At 42.7% G+C, this 18,916-nt stretch overlaps 1 long non-coding RNA gene across 1 annotated transcript; it reads left to right on the top strand.

Moving 5' to 3' along the window:
• Positions 1-366: 366 nt before the first annotated feature.
• Positions 367-17,327, top strand: LOC144100265 (uncharacterized). The gene is made up of 3 exons (XR_013307577.1): positions 367-458; positions 14,006-14,090; positions 17,272-17,327. It is a non-coding gene; the product is annotated as an uncharacterized LOC144100265 (long non-coding RNA).
• The last annotated feature ends 1,589 nt before the right edge of the window (positions 17,328-18,916 follow it).

Below are 18,916 nucleotides of genomic sequence, written 5' to 3'. Positions count from 1 at the left end.
TGATTTTGACAAATATGTCAACCCTTGCATCTTTTTGTCGCACTTGCTTTCGTCCTCTCTTAATGTTACACCTATCATGTTCATATGTGATAACATGTAAGAGAGTGCTTTTTGTAAACTTTCTTCTTGAGGAGTACTCTTGTATTCCCATTAAACATATGACAGTACGTACGCATTACAATCTATTCGAATTTTATTCTCTTAGTTAGTTCCCTCCTATTGTACGAATCTTTGGCCACTATCTGGCATAAGTGGATGTATTCTCCCGCGACATTTTACGGTTCATTGCCAATTGTAAAATTCTCTTGCCGCATCAGACTGTTCTGAAGTAAAATGATTTTTTACATATTATTTTCAGACAGCTCTGCTTTGCCGACCAAGGTCCTCGATGAAGCTTTGCAATCAACGCCTGCATTACATAGCAAAGAAATACCATCAAGGAAACGCAAAATACTAAGGTATTATTCATTACCTTTATCTCCAGCTTTTCACAATCTAGATGTCTGAATACGTCCTGTGAACACGGAATAAGAAGTCCTTGATATCGTTTCCCCGCGAGAAAAACCGTTATTTATTGGAATTTTATTACCTCTTAATGTATCGATGCATATAATGCGGCAGAGCCGCTATAGTTATCATTCCGTAATTTAAGAGATTCCTCTTATGAACCTGGTTTCTTACACCTGCATTACAGCTGAGGTTTCGACTGACTTAGTCAACTGGTTTATCGTAATCTTTGAAAGATGCTTTGAAGCTGCAAAACGGAAGGATGGTGGTTCGATTCCCATTGTGCACAAAATTTTCTTTCTTATCGAGTTGAAGAGCGTAACGGACGGACAGACGGACGGACGGACGGACGCGAGCATGAGTCAGTAAAGCATTATGTTGAGCACACGCGTGCGAAGACGATGGCGTGCAAAGAAGAAAATAAAAGAAAAAGATCACGAGACGAGATTACATTCTGGATGGTAATGTGTAGCCTCCGGTCTGTGCACATCCAATAAAATGATTAAATCCACAAGAAAGGGCAATGATGGAGAGCAGTTATGCAGGTGGCATGCAGTCACAAGGCAAGCATATTGTGTGCTCACACACAACTCGTTTTATAAGCGGAATAAAAATACCAATCATGTCCTCGTTGTTCTTGAGAAGTTGTTGAGGAAAATTGGGTGATTAAAGCAAGCGTATTAGCTTACCTACACTTTGGTTTATACTTGACGAGACGTCTTTAAACTTGGGAATCAGAAATCATTCTCCGACTTCTCGGTCGACATGTAATCAAAACCCAGATTCCAAGATGATTTTAAATATATTAAATGAGTGGCCTGAAAAATATACATTCTTAAATAACAGCAGATTCGGTACACTTGGAATGTGAGCCTTATGGTTATTAAAGAGCAGTCTGAAACTCGCCTAGCCTCCTGTCCTTTTTTTCTTTTTTATCAGTACGACGCATGTGTATGTCCTCTTGGCATTTTAGATGGTTGGTCCTTTATAGTTAACTTTTGCGCTTTTGGCATTGCATGATTTCGCCCATTTGAGCTTCTTTTATATTCAACGTCTTTGGTGCAGATAATGATAACGTCATCAAATAAATTTATTGCACTAGCCGCTCCTCAGCTTCAGTTGCAGTTTATTTTCTTTATTTTATAAAGAAGAAAACCAGGGCTAAAAGCTATATTCAACTTCTTGAAGAGAACCCTGGCACCTAAAAAAATGTAGTAATGAAGCGAAATCAATTGGCGCAGTGGCCTTATACAAAACGTAACCACATCAATACGCTCTATACAATGCGATGAAAAAATTCTACTCTTTTGCACGTAGCATGCTCTGTATCACAAACTACTAAAGGGGAACCTTGGTTAGAGGAATGAGTTCTCACGACAAAAAACTTAATAGATTGGTGTTAGATTGGTGAGCGGGTTCAAACATTCGTTGCAGTCTATTCAAGAAAACAGGCAAATTATAAAAAAAAAACTGTAATATGTGCACGCGTTCTACGGATGTACCATTTTTCTGTATGTCGTGTTTCTCGGACAGGAAAGTTCTCTTGCAGTTTCGTAAGGTATATTTTCATATTATTGTCAGCTTCTAAAATATTTATAAAATATTTACTGTATGTCCTCCAACCCACTGTATAAAATGAGTCTTCTTGATCTTAATTGGCCGCGCTAGTTATCTATTTTAATAGTCCTGTTCAAGGCGCGCTTGTCGTCCCGCTTGTTTTTATTCTAGTCATGAAGCGCCCTTCCAACCGAGCATAACCAGAAAGAGGAGGTATGGGGGATTTCGAAAGAGACCCCACACACTGGCACCCCGAACATGATGCCGCGCCGCGAGGATGTGGTCACGTGACGAAACCATGCACATAGCCGTACATTCCGTGTTGCCGTAGCTTTCAAAACAAACTGAGCGAAGGTGCCAGGAGGAAGCATCTTTGTATTTGTACTCACTTTGTTTCTTCCCTGCAATATTCGTGACTAGGAGAGACGCAAAGGAGGTTGGAGGTGGCCATCCCTCAACTGTATTAGGTGTGCTATTAACAGAATATTCGGAACCTGCCTGAGGTTGGCACGACGTTAGTGGCACCGCTCACGTGTGCACAGCTCAAGAGCAGTGCATAAACCATGGCATCAATATCATAGTCACTCGTGTGCCGCTTCAAATTACTAGGGTGGAGGAAATAACGCAACCGATAATGAGACAACGAAAGGTTGTAATCGTTGCAGTTGAGGAAAGTTGGAAAAAAATGTACCATAGAAGACGGCTCCAGATTCAAGTCAACACCCGATATTGTTTATCGCGCAATTAATCGTGTAGTATTGTCTTACGCCTCGAACAACATGGCGATGCCGGGGCTAGAATTCAATACCAGGAAATTGCGATTCAGCAGAGTAAGGCAGAAAACACTCAGATAGTATGACGAAACCGCTGAAAGCAGAAATACTAAACGGAAAAACAGTCAACGCTTATCTCTGTTTCATTTTCTTTTGATTCCGGCCTCGCAAACCTAATAACAGTAATCGACGGTTACTTCACGAGGCTGTAAAATGGAAGATTTCGAGAAATGTAATTTAACTGCTTCGGATAGCTACAAAAGTGTCGCTAACACAAGTGCTGCCTTTCTTCTCATTCAATGAGTGCTGTCTTAGTTACGGTGCTGTTCTCTTCCATTCCAGTTCCGTTTCTCAGGTTAAGAGTTTTAGAACACATCGCATTTTTATGTGATATTGATCATTCGGTAAGCAGCCAGCAACATTAGTATTTTTATTGAAGGGAACAGCATGGTGCTGATTCTGGCATTCTTTTGTGGCTGACGCAGCTAAAGAAATGGTAATTTCTCATCAATGTTCCTAGATTCTTTACCTGAGCGGAACATCACAGGGAATATAGAAAAAAACTAGGCGATTACTACCGTCAAATCAATAAACTCACACCGGTTCAGCTTTGCTCTGACGTTAGGAATTTACTAAACTTGAAATGTCTAATTACGCTGCGTGTCAGCGGTTTGTCGCGAATAATGTCGTCTCAAGAAAGTTCGCTCTGAAAGAGACTCAGCACATGTTTTGGTAGCAACTGCAGTTATTTACATCTTAGAGCACTTCAAGGTACCTATGGCAAGCTATAATAGTAAGTTCGCAAGGTGTGGGTTAGAAATTTGTCGTCAGTCCGAACTGAATTAAGCACTCCTAGGATAGGTAAGATAGTCATGGGTGAAATAATTGTATGGCCACCTTAGCCGGCATACGCAGCTATGTAATGCGGGAACAGCGAGGAAAAGAGTTATGAAGAAATATTTTGCCTTTTTTTCAATAATGCTCCAGCTGATGATAAGTGGCACCATGTGAGGTTTCATTAACACTATATAGCAAATACAGCTAAAATGAAGTGAACGATATTAAAAAACCTTGTTTCTATGAGATTTCTAATAGGATCGACACTAGGGCAACGTCAACACGCGATAAAATCGAAGTACACAATTTTGAGATTACCTCTTTGCGATGTAGCTTTCAACATAGGTAACAGGAGCGGTGCGACCGTTTGAGAATATTTGCTTATAAAATACTTGTGCGTCTTTTTTGGTAAAACTTGTAAATGACATCAGAGGTCATGCCATGTCTTGGCTTACACGTGTGTTCCAGTGGAGACATTAGTGCTCGTATTGCTTATGATATCGCGGCTGGTCATTTGTTATTCTGTCAAAGGGACTACCTTTATAGCGACGTTGTTCAGCGCTAAGTCAACATTCTGTCAAAAGGATTGCCTTTATAGCGACGTTGTTCAGCGCAAAGTCAACATTCTGTCAAAGGGATTACCTTTATTGCGACATTGTTCAGCGCAAAGTCAACAGAAGGAGGGATTTCCTTGCCTCCGAAACTAGCGTTCACTTCGCACCATATGCATCGCATGCTCCTTTTCCGTCTGTCCTGATTCCCCAAGGATGGTAAAATATTCATGTATTTTTTTTATCAGAAGCTTTGATCCAGAGCAGTGAGGGACCTTCCGAATTTGATGCAAACGTTCAGCATAATTCTTAGGAACAATTTGCTTTGTTTGCATTCGCAATGCTCGAAAGAGCACCGAAGGCCTTACAGCTACTTCTAAGGGTGCGCAAGAGCCATTAATTCCGCCAGCATGTTATCAAATGTCACACAACTTGATTGGCGGGCTAACATAGAAAGAGTAGGAGCCAACTGCACTCGTCCATTTATTTTTACGTGAAATTTTATGCCTACTTTCAACTCCAGTAGTTTTCTTTTGTTCACCGTGTTTCTCGATTTGTTCCTCGAAATGTTGAACAGAAAAAAGGGTAGAAAGGTTGTAAGGGTGACCGGGGATCCTTGTTGTTGCTAAAATGCACGCTAATATATTTTTCGCTTTAAAAACTTGCGAGAAGCTCTGGATATGTTCAGGCCTTATTCTCGGAACGCTGTCAATTCTGCCTTATGTCACGCGGTTGTTGGCCTCTCGCCTTTTACTCTGATGTGTATGACGTCTAAAGAAATATAATCAGGCTTCAAGACGTCAACATCTTGAAAAAAAAGGTCTCACATTGTTTCCTAGGTAGTATCATATCTGGGAACCGCTATAGGAGAACAATACTTAATTGCTAACCTCTCAACCGTCTAAAGAACAAACGAAGTCAAAAGGCCTTCGTGCATGTCACTGCATATTTCCAGCAATCAACCATGCCTGCGAAAGGTAATGCGTCAGACAACAGTGCTAAAAGAAGGGCGTCTTTGGGAAAGGATTCTGGTCCATGACAGGTATACCGCCTGACGTCAGTCCAATGTACTGGAACATGCCTTCCCATGCGTTTCTCATTAAGGGCAATGAGAGCTCAGGTTCTCTCTGCAAACCCGAAGTTCGGTATCCAGATGCAAAATTCCGGAAAGTGAAAAGTGTCGACGGGTCTTCCGACAGCGTGGTAGAGATGTGATCATTCAAATCAGTGACGCAGGCGGAGCAATTGCCGACAAGTAGGGCCAAACACGCGAGTACCGTCGGGGAGAAAAGTCTCTGGACCAAATGTTTCTCATTTGGTCCACGCTTGTTGAGGTGATAGCCAAATTTTGTTCTGTCATCTCTACAAGTGTGCTCTCCAGCCGCGGCCTAAAAGCAGAGTTGTCGGCTTCGTTTGAGGAACACGTGGTCTAGAAATTTTTGTCCCCGACTCTACATTAGCTCCAACACAACCCCCAGGCCCGCTTTGGATGGAAAGCGTTAATTCTGCCTACAATTTTTTAAAATAAGTTCACTTCTTTTGTTGGGTTCTATATTAACTTAGAATGCATTTTCTGTGAATAATATGTTTCTGTGAGCAGGGAATATCTGTCATCTCCATCCAAAGTACAGCTGAAATTTGGAAATCTGGAAAGAAAAGATCCAAAATACAGCTAAAATTTGGCGCCGCTCTTTGCCGAAAGGTGTCCTCACTTATGGCGATAGCAGTTTTTAAATGCTACTAAGTGATATTAACTGCTTTACGACCATCGAAATGCATGTGGATTCAGTTGAGTTCTTTAATCGCCACCAGGAAGCATGCCTAAACTGACTTGTACTTTTTTAAAGCTCCCCAAAACGAGGAAAACATATGGCTTTTGCGCTACTCGCTAGATAAGAATGAATTGTGTTGGATTAAACAAGAAAGAGAGAAGGGCATTCTCTCGAGTTCATTCTGAGCAGTAGGTGGCTGAAATGCAAGGCCGCCCACGATCAGGTTGCCATCACATGAAGCGGTGTGCGCCTCATCGTCATCATCATCACCAGCCTGTCTACACCCACTGCCGGACAAAGGCCTCTCCCATGCCTCTTTAATTAACCCTTTCCTTTGTCAGCTGGGCCCACCCTATGCCTGCGAACTTCTTAATCTCATCCGCCCACCTAATCTCCTGCCGCCCCCTGCTACGCTTGCCTTCATAGCTTGCCTTAGCTGTCGCCAACAGGTTGGGCGCAGGGTCAAAAACAGACGATGCAAGATGCCTTGAACGACCATTCTTGAAAATACCTTCAGATTACCCCAACGAGCTGCATCACGCCGCCGACGCAGAGGCACGCGCCACAGTTGAAGCCGCTAGTGGCGACACCATACGGCTGCCGCGTTGCGACAGAGTCGGGGATACTGGCGACACCGTGCATCTTTTTCCGAACGCTGCCGTCTGTGGAAAGCCAAAGCCACAAACGTACAGAGCGTCGAACAGAAAAGGACCGCTCTTGGTTACAATAAATGTCGACAAGTTTACCACATTGTGCATTGCATGTCGTCATCATCAACTAATACTATTATCGAGTTTATATCGTCGCCAAACGAGCCGACGACGAAGCAAAGCAAAGCAGTGAGCCTACCCAGACTGAGAGCACTAGGCAAACGCCGCAGCCGACCCCGCCTAGTGTTAAGCCTTTTCTTAATTTATGTGCTTTCTGAAACTCGAAATAGGCTCTTACTAAGCTAACAATTTTGTTCGGATCAAAATTGACCGCACGCACCATAAACTCACAACGGCCGTTGCAGGCAGTTGTTAGTACTGGCAACGCACAGCTCAACAGACGGTTTAAACGCTAAAGAAATTTCTAATTTATATAGACAAACTCCACATCGTTAAATAACACGGGCTCGGGGTAAAGCAGAATGTACAGCCTAATTTGTTTTCATAGACAAAGAAAAACAAATATTATTATCTCGCTATTTTACGGCGCCGCAATGAGCGAATTTCGCAAGCAGTTCAAAACTGTATTAGCACAGTTCAACTGGCCCTTAAAATATATATCGCAATACACAAACGCGGCTGCGTCAACAATAAAATTTACTCAAATGCAACTTCTGACAGTTTGTTGAGAAAAGCTACGGGGCTCACGGCCCTCATAGAGATCTGCGCGTGATCTAGGACTGTACGCGGGCGATGGTTAGCGTGCGATGAGCGTTGTTAGGATGGAAGCGATTATACACATCCCGGATAAAAACTTCCGAGTTTGACTGGTTCTTTTTCCTGGGAACGCCGCACGACCACACACGTGGTCACGACGCGGGTGTCAGATTAGCGTTTTAAGCTACCAAGCAAGCGGCACATAGCAGGAAAGGGGCTAGCGCAGCTGGGATAAAGGTAACGCTGAAAGCTATACTCATCTAGTTGCGGGAACTCCAGAACCGTGCAGAATGCTTGTAGGAGAAGCACCTTTAATCGCCGTCCCGCAGTGAAGTTTCAGCAAGCAGCGAGGCGAAGAAAACGGGTCCAGGCTTTACTGTAGGTTTCACTGAACATGCAGCATCAATGTAACTCGATTTCCAACTGACCCCGTAAGGTACAGAGGGCTCGTGGTGAAATGACGCTAAAACTCCGGAGGCCACGATTGTTTTCGCTAATTTCTTCATCTGGTAGCTTTGGAGTCACAGGCATTCACTGTCTGCTATTGTTACAGATAGCTTACCTCGCTGTCGCAAGCGAAAACGTGATCATTTACATTTTATCTACTAACCGCCAGCACCACTTCGTGCACCGCGTGGGGCTCGTATTAGAGAGTGCGTGCCTTGAGATGACGTTAAATAACCAGCAGTCCACGAATAGCCGCTGCTGTAAAAGAGAAGTGCGCTTCAAAGTTTTGAACTACAAATTGTCACGTACACCAAGATACCCAATGAATCAGCATAAAGTTGTTCTTCAGAAAATATTTTTTTTTATTTTTGTGAAGGAAGTAATAAAAACTCCTGCAGTTGTTGCCACGCTCTTAGGTGAATAAGCATTAAACTCTCTGCGTAGAAGAACTCAATTTCACAGGCAGGCATACACAGAGAAAGAGGTAAGCGTGCGCATTCGAGACAATGATGCGCAAGGTGCTTCGGTTTTTTTTAGCGCACAAGACAGGGTCTCAAAAGTGACCAATACTGGCCCTATGGCATTCTCTAATTGGTTGGCTGATAGTCATGTATGTAGCCAGAACTTCATGCGATGAGAAATTCGCCGAATGGCTTTAGCGCACGCAGCGTAGTGTGTTTATTCTTCGATCTTCTTGATTTGGGAATGCTGTACATTCTGCAGATTAGGAATTCATGCTTTTCCTCCTCCGCTGTCTTCTTTCCTACTGCATTTCCTTAGACTACTCGTACTTCCTCATACCACTTGAAAAATGTGCGAATATACGCAGAGTTATTGCATTTCACTTGCCTTATTATTTGTTTTGCGGTTGACTATCATAAACACGTCGATGAAATTACCAAACTGCCGCGCAACAACGAATTTGTTTACTGGTGACTCACTTCATTCTTTTCTAATCATTCCGAACTTAAAGCCTCAGTTGGTTCCGGTAATCTCCAATACACACAGGTTGGCAATGAGTTTGACCAGAAAACATCACATCGCCGAGAAAAGTAATATTTCTATACTTTTTGCTGCCATCAAAAACGAGTTCAGAAACTCAGGTTCGTACGTTTCAGCTTTAGCGTCATCAGTGCTACTAGGAGAAAGCTCAGCGACATAATATCAAAGGGTGCACTTCAATCACAGAAACAATTTTTCTTCCGCCCTGTCAAGTGCCTTAGTGGCAACGACCGGCAGCCATGAGAGCTGCCATTTTTAATTCTCTCAAACTCTGGACGATTTCTGATTGTTTTTCATTCTGCGTCCTTTTCAAACGTGTCACAATGACCTTCAAAACCATCAACTCTCAAAGAAAGGTCAGATGAGTGCATGTAGCTGCAATTCCCTCAATATTTAGTCAGAAAACACAGGAGTTCATTTGTAGTCTAAATAATCCCTAATACTGCTGCACCACTAATTGTTCAGCGCCACCACTTCCTACGTTTTGCGCATTGAGCGTAGATAATTTGATGCCTGATGTAAAAACTTGGTTAGTGCGTATACGCCTGTACAACCCATAAAAACCAGATGGTGATGACTACATAGTCGACAGGAATCTTGTCCTCATCATTTCTCGTGTGGCGCTTGGTAATAGCTTTCAAGCGTTTAAGCAGAGTTTTGTAAGTGCCCGCTTGCACGAAGTAAGTAAGGCATACTTTTCCCGGTTTAGTGTTATTCTCATTCTAGAACCTCCGATACATTTGAGGACAAGAGAGCCCGTAACCGGTTCACTTTATCCGTGGACACCGCAATTCGGCTTTGAGATGGCGATGGTGTGCAACTACAAAGTGCGGAAGCTATGCACCTTTTCTTTCCTTTAAGCCGAAGCACTATTCGGAACGAGAATAAGACAAGACATGGAGCTAAGCAGAGCCAGAGATCTTTGGTTCGAACACGGCCCGAATATACAGTACACTTATTTTATCCAATCGGGCTCAGGTATGAAAGTTCACCTTACCTCAGAATACGAGCTCTTCGTTGTTTACCAGGGTCAGTAGTGGCGTAACTTTAATTAAACGAAAGCTGTAATAGCTCGGCCAAAGAAACAAACGCAGTGGTTAGAATGGCGGAGTCAGCATTGCCTCATGCAATGTCAGGCGCTAAACTTTGGAAAGGATGGAAGCCTGAGAATGAAATTGGTTTTTCATCAAAGAATTGGTGCAGTAATTGTTCTTCATTTCGGTGTGCACCCTCCCCGCGCAGTGAGGCAAGGGAGAAAGGTGGAGGCGAAAAAAGAGCGAAAGAAGGGTCGTATAGTGGTCCCCGGAATAATTTGTACCACCCGGAGATCTAACGTGCACAACATGCCCCGCACGCATCGCAAAACACGCAGGTACCTTAGCGTTTCGCCTGCATAGAAACGCGGCCGCCGTGGCCGGGTTCGAAGCCGGCAATTCCGGCTCAGTAGACCAGCGGCCCGAACACTCAGCAATCGCTTCGGGTATGAAAATAATTTTTGAGAAAGTGAAAGGTACCGTAACTCTCACTCCTCGGAGGACACCTCAGCTACGCTGAGAGGAAATAGGGGAAGGTGGGAGCGAAAGCAGAGTGAAAGACGTGCCGCAGTGTACAAACATTTCAGTTTGAATAAAGTTTTTCTGCCTCTCTGCCTGTCTCAGTCCCCTGTCCTAGTGACTGCCTACTTATCCAGTTATGCGTCAATAGGGTTTAGACCGCAAATAAGATTGGGAATTCTGGTCCTCGTCTAGCCTCCTTTATTTTCCGTTGTATTCGAGGAATGGAAAGCGACATAAAGGCTTCAGTTTGCCGTTGAACAACACCATGTCGTTAAAATAGGAGAGCCGACTAAAAGCTTCTTTCCAGTTAGCGTACGTGTGTTAATACGAAAGCGTTACAAGTCCAATTACGAGAAACGCTGGCGGCGTCTCTGTACTCGCAGATGGTGCACAAAATCCAAGTGATGGCAAAAAATACGGTTGAGTGATCAAGCGCCCATACAACGAACACAGCAAGCCGAGCACCGCTATTTCTGGCAATCATGTACTACATGTCGTTCGCCTATGCTGCCGCACAACTTTCTACTTCGTTCTTGCGCGCTTAAAGCCCCGGCAGGCTGCTTTATCGTTTTAGTTGTGACGCGATATGCGACAAGACTTATCTCAATTGACCATAGCCAGGAACCACTATTCCCACATTTCTCTGGATTGTTGTATTTTCTTTTGGTTCCTTATCTCGATGGTTCCTTGCCAGCTTTAAGCTCAGCGCAGCCAAGAACTGCAAGCATTCTGTTTAATGACCGCCAAGCGCGCTTGCTGCTTTCACCGCTGCCGAGTCATACAGCCCGTTGTGGGCGCTGGTCAGCGTAATAAAAAGTTTGATTTTTAGAAGTTTCCACTCTATGATTCAGTGCCCGACTGCCGTCACCATTACATGACAATATATACCTCCACTGGCTGACCTCAAAGTGGCGCCCGTTTTACAGACTATTATCATGCCAAAATTGTGAACAACCGTTTGTCGCGCACTCCTCTGTGTGGTGTCTCACGATCTTTCGTTGTATACAGCCTACATGTCTTAGTGAAGTTCGCGCCTAACTGGCGACAGGGATCTTAACCGACGAAATATGCTGCGGCTCACCTTTGTTTGATTAGCTTGTAGTTTCATTCAAATTAAGCCATTGCTGCACTGGTAGCAAACAAATGAGATTGGGCAGCTCAATGGTCTTGCAGTACTGCAATAAGCTGTAACAAATAGATAGAAGTGGCGCTTGAAGGCACAGCAAAGTATTTGTAGCAGTAATAAATAGGAGCTATTTGCGCCGGCATTAAACTTAAAATGTGGGTTGTGTAAGAGAAATGTATATATGGAAGGGCATGCCCCCTTTTCCGGATTTTTTGTGTGGTTTAGGAAATTCTAGTCATACGGGTCAGGTTTCTTCCCAAGTGCCAGGCACCACTTTTTGGCACTAGGCACCACATTGTGCCTTTCTGAGTTTGCAAGTATGTTTTTAAGGATAGTATTGTGTGCATGATAACAATTTTTTCCTTTTTTTTCTTCGATGAAAACATGCAAGGCATAGACACCGAATATTGTCAAAAAGAGCGAAGAATTTTTAACTCTTTTTTTTGCTCTATGGTCTTCAAAAGCGATTTTTCTAATTTTTCTAATCTCATAACAGTTTTAATTGTCCCAACAACTCATGACTATGTCTCGAGCATACTAAGAAAAACGTTGTCATTCAACACATGGTAGGTAGCGTACAACTTCGGAACTGAAATAGGCTGAAAAGGAGCATTATTACAACTTAACAGCTCTTCTTACAAAGTGTACTTATCTCATAGTAGCAATGGAAGAAAAGGACCAAGAACTATTTCACTGCACGAATATACTTTTCATAGAGTGTGCTGCTAAAACCAGTGTGATGTAAAGAAATGATCGGTACTACTTGGAATGTAGTTATGGAGTATATGGAATATATGGAATATATTCCCTACGCAAAAGAGCTTAGCGCGAGTTCATTTTTACGGGGATGTTGGTAGTCTTTTTTTGAATTGCAAGTAAAAGAAGTGCTTACTCTGTGTTTACTGAAATATAAATGTCCTGTCACATGCACAAGATAGTGGTAACTCAATTCTGATAGTAGTAGAAAAGAAAGAGTCTTAGCAAAAATGCCTATGTTCAATAAACTGTGCTTATATTATTAATCAGACGTGCTGTGTATTACCGCATATTGATGCTTAAATTCGGGTTAGTGGCAGGTGGCGACAATATACACATTCTTAACAGTGCATGGAAGCTTTACTTGTACATTTACGGCGAGAGGAACCGGTAAATAATTTCTTCGAACTAGCTCCAAAACATGGCTCAAAAGCAGCATGGTGCAAACAAGGGCATAATTATATCCAATGGGAAGATAAGCAGTTTGTGAGCGTAAACTGCATGTTTATTTGTGCTTTTGAGGCTTTGGCACGTCCTCCCGTTTTGTGCGCGGTACTAAAGGCAACAGAATAACTTATGCACAGTAAACGTCCTCTTTTCATGCAATTTAATGTCACATTTTATTTGTATACTCGTTTGCACCAATCCCTTGGTCACATTCAAAATGGGCTGTCATCATTCTTAAAAATTTCTGGAAAGCAACATCAATGTCAAATTTGAAATTATGTGGTTTTTATTATGATGGCGGATAATCTGCTAAAAGCATCGCTAGAATTCGGACAAGCAGCCATAAACCAGTTAAGTAATGTCATGTGAAATATCTGCATCTAGAAATGTTATCAGATATCTTATAGTACTTTATTCTTGCCCTGGATTGGTTAGTCTCTTCTCAGTTGCCTCTCGAGACTGGCTTCAATTATATAAATTTTATCACCCAAAGTTTTACGCTTGGTACGTGACGTTCAGGAAAGGGCTTCGGTAAACCATCACCTGTTCATGTTTATTGTGCAGTTTCAGCAACTGCCGATAATTAGGTGATTTTGTTGTTTTCTACTTGCATACATTCAAGGCATTTGTACTGTCATCTTGCAATACTACACAATGAGGTACGCTACCACACCTCATGTTTTTAGAGCACGGCTAGTGAGTGGTTGGAAATAAGATTATGGCTATTTGTTGGCTTGAGGTAAAATTCTTGGAAGGCCAGGGCAATTAGGCAGTGTCATTAAGAAAATGTGTTTATTTATTTTGATGTTTTAGAGTGAGTTAATTGAAACATTGGGGTGCAGCTTTCTCGAAACTGTCCTAAATAATGCATTTTGATCACAGTGCAGCAATTTATGTGGTGACTAGAATGTGCTTAACCTCTTGCAGAACATAGCCGACGTCATGTGCAACTTTAGTGCAGATGGAAATAGAGCAAGGTGTACACACTATGGTGTTCACCCCCACCTGTCAGCGAATAAAGAAAGCAGAGCAAGCGAGGCTACTCTTGCACACCAAGAATTTAGGGTACGTTGCTAAACTAGTTGGTACTTTTCGAGCATAATGGAATTGTAGCGCTTGCAGACTAGGACTCCGACAACACACAGTGCAGTTGTGTGTGTGTCCTCTCTGTGTCCTCATCAGCGAGCGCTGCATTTCCATCATGCTCGCCCAAGAATGTGTTTACTTTGCAGAGTTCTGTATAAGTTGCGCTTTGGAAGCGCATTTTTATTCTATCCGTCAAAAGCACTTTATAATCTGCGTTGCAGGTCCCCTTCCTAGCGCATTTACTGGGTTGCATCTCCTACCAAGGCATCAACGTATTTCTACTGAACTGGGGACAGGCCTCTCCTGGTAAGCACGCTGTCATGTAACTGTTCTTTCTAGTCATCAGACTGAAGCAGTGCTGCGACACGCTGAAGTGATATTTGAAATCTGGCTCCCCCAAAAATAAGAGCAAGGTTTTTCGCTTTAAACATTTGCAGCCAGCTACGTGCTCAGTGAAATTGTTAAACTATGTTCAATAATAAGTGTCTGTGTCTTTCATGTCTTCAAACTGCTAGTTGTGTCTTGCCTCAAACAGCAGAAAATAGGTTGCAGACCGTAGGTGCATAGGTAATAGTGAGATTAGCCGGACAAGTAGCTCCCATCTACCTGTTCCGTTACTGCTGTTCATTGCTTTCTCTGTTTGTTAACATATTGCCTGTCTGTACAGTGTAACATCTGCCTTAGGGCATTACCCAGAGACTGTACTTCTGTAGCTGGGAACAGTGTGCACTTCATGCCATTGTGTGCAATCGCCGCCACTTGCGGACTTGATAAAGCACAAGTGCGCTAACTTTTCAGACGGAGGAAACACTACAGAAATCCTATACTTCCTATCATGTTTGCGAGGCGTTTAGAAAAAGAATCGTGTACATTTGTTTCTAGAATGGGTTACACTGGGCAGATAAGAATTACAATTAATGAATGATTTTGAGAGTTTCATTTAACTATGAGAATACAAGTCATAGAAGATTGCTTGACTGTCCACCGCCTAGGCAGTGCAATATTAGCAGTATGTGCCCCCCTCCATCGCGGGATGCAGACTTGTGAGGAATATTTGAATTGTTTCCAATCTAAGAATACATTTATTGTATGAACATGTTCTCCTAAGGCTGTTGTGTAAATAGCCAAGTGGTTAGCTTCTATGCAATGTAGCTGGGCTTTTGTGGCATCCATAAATGTGCCACCGTTCAGAGGGGGTAAGAATGACAGACCATTGTCCTAGCGAACTTAGGACATACGCGACATATACAGTGTTGAAGAGCTAGCCCATATCCTGCTCTCACGGCTCATGAAAGACGCTAGAAATAAAAACCGGATTGTAATGATTAAGTATGTAGTTTGGAATATCAAGGAATTTATTAAGAGGTGCAAAGATGCAGTAAGACGTGCCAGTTGAAGGTTGTCTATATCTAGGTACAGAAATTAAACCATAACGATGGTAATAAAACAGTACGTTTCCACACAAAAGCGGTAGTCAACAAAGCTAAGAAAAGCAGCTAGCAAGCACTACTGATTGGCGACATTAATATGAAAGCAGAGTTAAACATTCAGTAGTTCAGAATGGTATAGATTCGGAATAGCGACTGAGTACAATTCGAAAAGGTAATCTACCACGTGCGCTAGCTTTTTGAGAACACTCCTTCCTGTCGCCACTGGCACCAGAAGCATCAACACATCTATCTAAGCGTTCAGCTTATCTACTGACGTCTTACACATACTGCGCAGCTTCTTCCAAGATGGAAGCGTGCAGGTTGATGTAGAAAATGAAACACCATTCAGTCCCCGTCGCCCGGGCCGCACTCCATTGCGACTTGTAAATTTCCACCTTTCCGAACGCAGGGAAGGATTTTTTGTTACAATGTGTGGAAATAGCTGATCTGTGATGGTTACATGGCATCTATGGGGAAAAGGAAAAAGCACAGTCACAAGTCAGATCTCGCCAGACGTGTGATTTTTTTTCATTCGCTGAAAGTCATCTTGAATGGTTACCCAAGAAAGTCGCTGAGGGCCATTTCCAAGGAGCTCCAAATCGCAGAGTTGACTGTCAGGCTCGCGGTGCAAGAGGATTTGAGTTAACATGTCAGTGAGGTGCATTTAATGTCTGATTAATCTTGAGAAAATTGTGTACTTTACTCCAAGTGCTTGCTAAGCAAGCTGAAGAAGCCTGAGAACGATGGAATGCACTAGGGTTTCTCGGGTGACACTTTGACCAAAACAAAAAAGCTAATCGCCACAATTCCTCGTGCCCCGCCGCGGTGGCTCAGTGGTTAGGGCGCTCGACTACTGATCCGGAGTTCCCGGGTTCGAACCCGACCGCGGCGGCTGCGTTTTTATGGAGGAAAAACGCTAAGGCGCCCGTGTGCTGTGCGATGTCAGTGCACGTTTAAGATCCCCAGGTGGTCGAAATTATTCCGGAGCCCTCCACTACGGAACCTATTCTTCCTTTCTTCTTTCACTCCCTCCTTTAACCCTTCCCTTACGGCACGGTTCAGGTGTCCAAAGATATATGAGACAGATACTGCGCCATTTCCTTTCCCCAAAAACCAATTATTATTATTACAATTCCTCGTTGCTTTGCAGAACCGCTCATGAGGTGACCGATGAGCGAAAAGGGACTGAAGAGGGCATACCAATTCTTTCTATAGTTTGTAAACGAAATACTTCTCTATGTTCTGAAAGGCGGAAATTTCCAAGTCACAATAGAGTGGGACGAGAGCGGTGAGGACTGCCCGGCATTTCATTTCCTGCATCAACGTGTGGGCTTCTATCTTGGAACAAACTGCACACTATGAATGGAAAGTGATCTATATACGAGGAGCTGCACGCCTCGACAGGTGCAATGAGGTTGCTGGTGTCTATAGCGATAGAGAATAATGTTCTCAAATACATCACTCACGTGGTAACATCCATAAATGCCTTCTGTAAAAGAGCAAAGAATGATTTAATGATATACTAACCGAAATCAACTAAAGGACATTGACTTGGTCAACGCATGTGATGTATAAGATCAGGTGAACTACGGTCCTTATTACGAAGGAATGGACCTCAAGAGCAGATAAAAGTCGGAAGGGGTGGTAGGCTGTCACTTGTGGGGTGAGATTAGCTAATTTGTGTGAAATAGGGTGGTTGCAGCTGGCTTAGGACAGGGGTAGTAGAGATGAGAAGCATCTCTTTGTGATGGAAGTCATGTAGCTTGACTCATGATGACGATGATGATGTATATGTAGCTTAGTATTCTTTCTTCATTCTCATGATTTGTCCTTTGTCTCTGGAAGTGATGATATGTTCGGTAGAATGAGGAGAAATATGTTTCTGTTGAGAACATGTACAGATGAGCAGATACACTGAAATATATGCATGATAATATATTGCCGCAGTGGTAATTGAATTTCTCAATATCGTTGGAAGATGTCTATCTCTATTGTGGCTAGCGTGCCTGTCACTGCAAACCAGTATATATGCATTGTGTACATTTTCCTTTACACAGTGCTGTCTGCTTGTGGAGATCATGGTTCCAACAGGCCAGAGGAAAAAAATGGTGGTACTTCAAGTTCACTTATGGAAGCTTTTGATATAATAAAGAGACTGGCTCTATGCATGGTGGTCATTTACTTTTTAATAAGTGTAGCATATCTCAGTAAATTATACTACATGCTTTTGCCAAGATTAACTCCTGCTGCCAAACCGCGCTTGCGCAGCTGAAAGTGCAATGAATGGACAGCTTAGGCCTGCTGTGGTTGATAATAAACAGAGAGTGTGGGCATGCGTCATCAGCAGGATTTTTATTTTTGTTCGGGGAAGTATGTTTACGCGTGTGGTAAGGATATCGTGATTGCTTAAATATTTGCATATCATGTGCCCAAATATTTCAGTCTTAACAAGTAAGGCAGCCGTTGAGTCAAAGAAGGGACCAAAGTAAATTGTTCAGTAAGTCAGACAAGAAAGTTCAGCGGGCAAATGGCACGTTTACTCAATTCAAAAAGTGCTGCGACTCAATTTTGTAGATAGTCCTGTGGAGTGTTTGATCACTTTTGTCCGGATCCGCACAGAGAGCACCTGCTTCCCTTGAAAAATATTAAATTTGATGCCTTATACATCATGCAGATTGCAGCCGATTTGTACTTTTTTTTTGAAGCTCATGTCTACATCGCTGCCGGCAAGTCACTAGTTGTGAGCTGCCTAGTTGTGAGCTGCCTAGTCACTAGTTGTGAGCTGTCTCGAGGAACCAATAACTTTCCCTCTTATCACCTTAACGGCTTGTCTCTAGACTGTGTACACTCTTTTAAATTCCTCGATGTTCACATTAAAAATGACCTTACCAGGACTGCTCGTGTCACAAATGTCGTTAACAACTCGAACAAAACACTAGGATATCTTCGCCGCAACTTTGGTAAAGCACCTTCATCTCTGAAGCTTTTACTGTACAAAACACTAATTTTACCTAAACTCGAATATGCAGCATCAATATGGAATCCTTATCACCGGAACTTAATGCACTCACTTGAGATGGTCCAAATTACAGCTGCTTGATTCATTCTTTAACTACATCTGAACCGCAAGCATAACCAGCATGAAATCAAGTCTCGGTCCGCCATTTCTTGCGTCCCGTCGTCGAGCACGTAGTCTTCGCCTTTTTCAAAAAAAAGTTTTCTCCACTCTTACCTGTGCGAAGAAAATATTTAACCCCCACAGTACGTGTCACCACAGATGGATCAACCCACAAGGTTGGAATATCATTGTGCGGAACGAAAACCTACTTTCATTCGTTTTTACTTCGGAAATCCGACGACTGGAATCACCTTCCCGCACCACTGGCACAAATTAATGATCATCGTTTATTTCACGATGCATCAGCTAACACTGCATAACTAGCAAACTTCTGTAATATTGCGTTCATATTTCCATGTTTCGTTACTTTTTATAACCACTCCCCTCTATAATGCCGTAAAGCCCTGAGGGCATTTTAAATAAATAAATAAATAAATAAAATAAATAAATACAGAATTTAAATAGAAAAGGGCCTAGTACATTTTCCTAAGGTACCCCTCTGACTATAGGCAGTAGAGAATATTAAGTAAGATTTATTTAAAGATAAAGGGTTGCCACGAATCCGATAGACTGAGAGCTTATGA

The sequence above is a fragment of the Amblyomma americanum genome, chromosome 8, assembly GCF_052857255.1.
Source record: "Amblyomma americanum isolate KBUSLIRL-KWMA chromosome 8, ASM5285725v1, whole genome shotgun sequence".
Lineage (NCBI taxonomy): Eukaryota > Metazoa > Arthropoda > Arachnida > Ixodida > Ixodidae > Amblyomma > Amblyomma americanum.
Note: the sequence above shows the minus strand (reverse complement) of the source record. Positions and strands in the feature narration are given on the sequence as shown.